This window comes from Anser brachyrhynchus (genome assembly GCF_964034855.1).
Source record: "Anser brachyrhynchus genome assembly, chromosome: 1".
Classification (NCBI taxonomy): Eukaryota; Metazoa; Chordata; class Aves; order Anseriformes; family Anatidae; genus Anser; species Anser brachyrhynchus.
The window spans coordinates 113,312,869-113,319,609 of NC_137694.1; the positions used below are offsets into that span (position 1 = coordinate 113,312,869).

Sequence of the window (6,741 nt, forward strand, 5' to 3'; positions counted from 1 at the left end):
CTACTCTGAAAAAATCAAGTCCTACAAAGAAATGGCTGATATAGCAGTCTGCATTGTATGTGACAGAGATGGGGAGGCAGGGTACTGTGGCAGTTCTGGCATCTTTTTTGTAGCCATGCTGCAGAGTCCTTGTGCTACTGCTCAGCCCCTTGGCCCTTGCACCCTTCTGTAAGATGTAATTGATGGTTCCTCTAGGGTGAATTCATTACTCACTTGGACAGTCTCAGAGGGGTTGGCATTTATGAAGAGATGTAAAGGTCTATACGTGTTCCACTGCGAAACAAGAAAATAGGAAACTGCAGTACATACTGCTGTGTGTTTGACTCTCCTTAATATGTTAGGAGATGTATTTACATTTCACTGGGTAGAGTCTAGAAACAGCTGCCGAACCCATTAACTGAAATTAAGTCTATCAAAATAACAATCCACTGGTGAGGTGATTTTTTCAGCTAATTGCATAGCCTCCCACAAAACATATGTAGGCTGTTTTAACTTAAACACACAAATCCCATTGTGAGCATGTGAAGTTATCATACAGGTTGCTAATCAGTCGGGTCTGCAGATGGGAGCCCTTTATTTTTCTGCAGAAAAGCTGTATTGTTTGTGTCAGTATAACTTCCTGACAGTGTGCCGTATAGCACAACTAGTGTTCTGCCACCATGGCTGGGATGGAAACACAGCTGATGTACTTTGCTGAGACAACCAGAAGGTTCTAGTTAGAGAGGTGTTTGGTTGCTGAAGCTCCTAGATTAGTTCAAGAGTACTCTTGACATCCTTCTGTGAATGTAAAGTAATCTTTGGTTACTTTGTGGAGATAGGTAGAGGTAGCCATCCCAGGCCTGAGTGGTGGCATATTAAATTTGCAGGCAGTATATCCTTCAGCTGCACTTGTTATTTACAGAGATGGCGAATTCTACTTTTGAAGGAAGGCCCAAAGCTCTCTTTAAAAAGAAGTAAATGCAAAAGTGTTTCCTGAAGCTACAAAAGTATTTAGAAGACTGCATCCCACAAAAGTCCACAGGAACCAGATGGCCATGAGACACGCTGTTTCTTGTGGGAAGCAAGACAGACATCTGGGAGAAAGACCCTTGTCAGATGTCCCAGTGCCACCCACCTGGGTAGGTTCAAATACTTTTGAAGGTAGGATTTTGTCCTCCAAGCCATTCAGACTCTTCTGAGAATGACCTACCAACACGTGAGTAGCATCCCAGCACCATCAGGTAGGTCCTGATGAGAAGTGGTGTCTGCTAGCTGCTGACCAGTGTGGGCCCTGGGTAGTCTAGTGATATTCCTGGGTGGTTGATGTGTACGGAACTGGACTGGTTTATTCAATAACTGTGATCTGGGAAATGAAGCTTATTCCTCCTTGAGCCATCAAACTGCCTCTCCTGAAGTTTCTGTTTGTAGGGATATGCATCTACCATGCAAGCAGTGGGGCTGACTGTAAAGCAGAGAAGCAGGCCCCTCTCAGCTTTAATGCAGTTAGCATAGGTAGCAAGAACAGAGAAGACAAGACTCCAGGGTGACCTGTGGAAAACTGCTGGAGGGTCAACATTTCTGAGCCCCAAGCCTTCCTGCACCTCAGGGAAATTAAGACATTTGGGTTTTTCAGAATTTTTGTTTTGAATTTCCTGTTAAAAAGAGCAGTATTACTCTATTTTGTCCTCTTACTCTGCAGACTCATTATATATTTGCAATATTTTGCCTTGTGAGAGCTTGCTGTAACTACAGTCTGGCAATACTTCGGTTTCTCTGCTCTGCTGTTGCTAGGCGATGAAACACTAATAGCAATTTGCATGACCCTTTCTTTGGATGATATCAACACGCAGAAATTAATGCCACCCAAAGCTGGCGATGTGACCATCCACAACCAGCCTCCTCCTCCTTGCCTGGGTCTTGCCTCTGATCCTGCTTGAAATGAGTTACGGTGTGTAATTTGGTAGGGTGCGTTTAAAAATTGAGTACTGGCACAAACAGGACATACTGGCTGCCCTGTAGGCCCACGGCACGCCATTCCTGGCATTGCCGCAGGCCTTCAAAGCATTTAGCCTGTATGTTCGAGCGAGCTCTGGCTTGTAGATCCTTTGTTTTCAGGTGGCCACTCCTGACATCCTTGTACTTATAGATGTGTCCTTTGTACTCTATAGTGCAACTCAGGAGTTTCTATTAGGAGATTCGCAGTACGTTATCTGGAGTGAGTTATTTACACAAGATCACTGCAATACTTTCTGTTGACCTACCATGTAAGTGGGTATATAAATAGAAGTGTAATATGTAAAATGTCATCCTAAAGTTAAACCAGAATAGATTGATAACTTCTGTCTTTTAATTTTGGTATATTTGCAAAGACTCTCCTGATAACATAATTATAACCACACTGCCTTCGTCAGTGTGATCCTTGTCCTGCATGCATGTATAAATGTGCATCATTCTCCTAATGATTATATGGCTGGGGCTTTTTGTGTGGTGAGACATGTACGTTGCAAACATTTTCTGATATATTAGTTACTTTATTCTGTTCTCCTGTGATTAATCTTTATCTACAAATATGAGGTATGTTGTAAAAATATAACTTTGTAGTGGAATCCAGGAAAAATATCTTGCCACGAGCTTACAGATCTGGAAACACGTTAATGTTGAATACATGTGGTTCTAAATAAGATTTTTATTTAGATATTTTACTTGAACGTAGTGATTGAGGCATACTTCAGAAGTAATTATTTCTGACATTTGGAAAGATTCTTAAAACCATTCTGTATTTTTGCTATTAACGCTATTTGGAAACCAACCAACTGGAAATGAGATACATTTTGCATGTATGGTGAAGAAGCGTGCGTTAAGCTTTGAATGAGCATGACATTTGCTAGCATTTTATTTAGAATACCAAGAAACTGAAGCTCATGTCATTATGCTTTTTGTACGCATTTTTGTTTATTTTGAGTATTTTTTGTGAAATCAGGCTTTCCTCTAGTCAGAGGATAACTTGTTTATATCCCTCCTTATTGCTTAACTGATTGGCTATTGAGAGCCCAAACCTTTAACTCCCTCAAGTACTGATCCTTATATATATGTATATATAAATATATATATGTGTATATATATATATCATCCTGTTCTGTCAGTAGGGTAGCTTCTAGAAATAAACTTTCATAACAATGGACTGATTTTAAATATTATGCTTTTAACATATTTGTGCACGTCTTTGATCCACATAAAACTGCTTACTCTGTTTCAAGAAGAAGACCTATTTCTTTTCAGCTGTCTTATTTTTTATCCTCTATTACTGTATTTTAGCAGTCAGGCTCTCCACATAAGGAGCATGTATTTTATACCATAACTGTAAGCGATTCAGAATGCTGCAGTGCACTTAATAACTAGGTATTTCATTATAATCCTCCTGGTACATAATCTTCACTGTCTGTCAGTCGATTGGGTTTTCATGCTCACTTGACTGTCTGACACAGTAAAACTGCTTCTATGAGGGACTTGCAGGATTACTGGCATCAGAAACAAGCTTAGAGCACTCTGGGTGCTCAACACTCAGTTTTCCTGCTCCATCTCAGGTCTCTTTAGGGGCCAGAAGGCAGCTCAGGGTACCCTGGTCCTGCAATTGAACATTCCTGCAAAATCAAGCTTGTTACTGATGGCTCTTACTACAGCAGTAATTTTAAGCTGTGATACTCTTGTTTCTGAAGGGTTGAGAGTTTCACACAATATAATGCAGGTGTGGGAAAGGGCTGCCTCGAAAAAATAGGATGTGCTTTATATTATACGTAGCCATACATAGTTGTCTTTCTGTAAATTATTTATCCCGTTGCTGTGCATGCAGCTAACACTTTGCCATGCCCAGATAGTTTGAAACCACTGCGCCTAAGGATATGTCGGATTTCAATTCCTTGACCGAGAGGGGGAGCAGATGTTCTAGATGATTTGCCAGGCCGCCTGTGTAAAATGCACGTGAGGGAAAGAAGAGGGGCACAAAGTCTTCAAAGGTTAGAGCTCATTTTCCATAAGTGAGGTGGATGTCCCTGACTGAAAGGAAGATGAAGCAATTTAGCCATTATCCCTTTTCTAAACTTCTGTGCCAAATTCCATGCATGCTCAGGAGCTCAGCACCTTTGCAATGAAGAAACCAAGAATTTCTGGCTTTTGACTGTGTACCTAATCAGTAGGTATATAAATATGCCCCTGGATTCTTCGCATAAACACAGATTTATCCATCTTGTCCTTTCCATGTCTTACAGCTGCTTCTCATCTTCATTGTAAATCTGCTTCTCTCTCCCTTTGAATTTCATACTGACAATCTTGTGACTAGACCTTCAATCATTTTCCATGGTAAGTAAAGCTGGGTTTGTCAGGAGATAAAATATTTTATTAGGTGAATGCATATAGCTAGAAGAAACTCCAGGCAAGCTAGTGAAAGCTGATCAAACTGTATCAGTGGATTGAATGAAAGATAGCATCTCTGCCTATAAATAGTGCTTTGCTTCACCTTTTCACTGTCAGTCTTCCAACAACATAACTTCTGATTCCAATGGCAAATCTTCCTCCTGCTTCTTCCCAGAGAATCTTGTTCATTACAAAAGAATAATTCCAAATTGTGGTTCATGACGCCAGATGGGCTACTGTGATGCTCTAGCCCTCCTTCCTGTTTGACACAGCGTCAGGCTTCTTCCTGCTTGAAATAGAAAGTCATTTTTTTTTAAAAAAAAAAAAAAAGAAAGAAAAAAAACCATCTGATTTTGATTAAAAAAATTCCAAAGAAGGAGAATTTGCCATAGCACCTCACTGGGTTGCTGTGATGGTTAATTACCCTTACTGTTAAAAATGTGTGCCTTGTTTTACAGCTTGAATTTGTCTAGATTCAGCTCTTAACCGCTGGATCTCATTATAGCTTTGTCTGTGAGTGTGCACTCATACTTCTGAGCAATAGAGACTACAGACAGTCATCATCTCCTGCTAGGCTAGAAGGACTGAGTTCTTCCACTGTGAAGCGTATTATTTAGGTCTTTAATCATTCTCATAGTTCTTTTCAGAATTTTCTTCGGTCTGCCCACTTCTTGAGTTGTGGAGAACAGAACCAGATGTGGTTTTCCAGATGGGGTTACATGAGTGCAGGATATTCTGATAATTTAACAACTTCTTTCTTTCCTCCTCTTTCTTTTTCCTTTGTGTATGCATTTATGGGCCACACTTTATATAGACTAAGATGTTATTTTTGATAGGCAGAAATATCCACCCAGGGCCTGAGTCACATTCTCTCTTTTGGTCATTCAAGTTAAGAGCAAACAGGGAGTGGCAGGGTCTGAATGATACCAAAGCCAAAGCTTTCATGTGCAATTCCTCTTCCGTGCCAAATCTTTCATGACACATAGTGTTCATCAGCCAGGTGGATAACTGAGTGCTGATTCAAGAGAGAAAGTGTTTGCTATAGAAACAGGTGCAGAAATGAATAATCTACTGAGTTTTGTAATAGTCAACCTGATATCCTGGCATATTCAAACACATCTTTGAGTGGTGCTGCAATCACGTAAATGCACAAACCCATAGCTATTTTTTTTCCCTTCTCAATATCTCTAGAAAGTGTACCTGTAAAAATGTGAGGGCTTTATTGGCTTCAATTTTTCCATTGAATTACTTGCAAGGACATGCTTACTGGAAATTCTCTGCAGAAAAAAAAAAAAAGTGAATAACTTTTTATAGTCAAAATGGATTTTATCATCCCACACATATTTAGGACCTAATTTGTAAAACTTCCTGATAAGGACTAGTATGATTTTGTTAAACAGGAGTGTTCATATTCATATGGACTACCCATGTAAACAAATGGTTGAAGGAGCACATATGTTCAGAGCTAGACTAAATGTCCTACACAACACTGACATAAAAAGCCAGAAACCAAGAGGGGAGAATGTAAAGAGCTAGCACTTACTTTCAGGAAAGTTTCATGACTTTTGGAGGCCTGAGTAATGGTTTTTAGATGCCCAGCTTAGTGCAGGCTCTGCAAGTGAGCTGGCCGAGGAGGTGAGCTGACAGTGCTGGGAGGCTGCTTTGAGTCTGTAGATTCAGGATCTTTGTGCAGAAACAATGAAGTAGGTTGTTGCTAGCACTTCTGGACTGCAAGTCACGTAAGGGAGAAGCAATAAGCTGAAAATAAATGGAGCAAACATCCCTTTTGAGTGTGCAGAAGGCACAGTGGAGATTCAGCTGTGGGCTGAAATGCAAGTGGGATGCAAGCGAGCCTTGGAAGGAGGGCTTTGCACAGAGTCCCCAGGCTTTCCTAAGGAAGAGCAAAAGAACAAGGCTAACAAAGAATATATATGTAGTGCAGGAAAACTTCGGATCATTTAGAAAAGAGTTGCACCAGAATATCATGCATGAACTATGCTATCAAGAGCAGCGTCCCGCGTTGAATAAACACTGTCTGCGTGCTATGTTTGTTTCCAATCATTGCTTCCTGCACTGATCCTGGGGCTGTGGATTTGCAACGACCCCTTTGGACCAGTGAAGCTGTGTGGCTGGGACTGGGGCTGCCCGAGGAATTTCCTCCTCTCCTCTTCCGAGCGCTATCTTGACAGCTGAGAGCAGCCAGAGCACTCTCGCCGGCACACCCTGAATCTGCACATCTGGAGAGTGTAAGCTCTGCTTTCCTTGTGAAACATGCTCAGCTCAGGAATTTACTTCTCCCAGCGGCCTAGCAGAGCCAAAGTCCGCTGACTTTCAGGGCACGATGTAAGGCCC

The 6,741-nt window shown here is 41.2% G+C and overlaps 1 long non-coding RNA gene across 1 annotated transcript; it reads right to left on the reverse strand.

Annotated features, from left to right (window-relative positions):
* Nucleotides 1-2,332: 2,332 nt before the first annotated feature.
* Nucleotides 2,333-6,147, reverse strand: LOC308183912. The gene is made up of 3 exons (XR_013942525.1): nucleotides 5,933-6,147; nucleotides 5,590-5,666; nucleotides 2,333-4,678 (listed from the first exon to the last, which is right to left on the reverse strand). It is a non-coding gene; the product is annotated as an uncharacterized lncRNA (long non-coding RNA).
* Nucleotides 6,148-6,741: the final 594 nt, after the last annotated feature.